Below are 394 nucleotides of genomic sequence, written 5' to 3' on the forward strand. Positions count from 1 at the left end.
ATGAAGGCCTAAATAAATGTGAAATGACGAGAACCAAAGAGAGGAACCGAAGATAAAGAACCGAAATAAAAAAGAAAATTGAATAAAAAATGAAGGCCTATAGAGGAAATCCGAAACGTAGGCCTATAAAAAATATCGAACTGAAAGCTTACGAAGAAAATTCAAAATGTAGGTCTAATGCGGAGAACCGAAGGCAAGAACCGAAAAAAATGAAGAATTTGGTGTGCCTGTGAAAGAAATCCGAAACGTAGGCCTATGAAAAAATAACGAAATGAAAGCTTACGTAGAAAATTCAAAATATAGGCCTAATGCGGAGAACCGAAGACAAATACCGAAAAAAAGAAAAATAAATGTGGAGGGCCTATGAAAGATATCTGAAACGAAGGCCTAAGAA

Source organism: Penaeus vannamei, chromosome 39 (assembly GCF_042767895.1).
Source record: "Penaeus vannamei isolate JL-2024 chromosome 39, ASM4276789v1, whole genome shotgun sequence".
In the NCBI taxonomy this organism is placed as follows: Eukaryota; Metazoa; Arthropoda; class Malacostraca; order Decapoda; family Penaeidae; genus Penaeus; species Penaeus vannamei.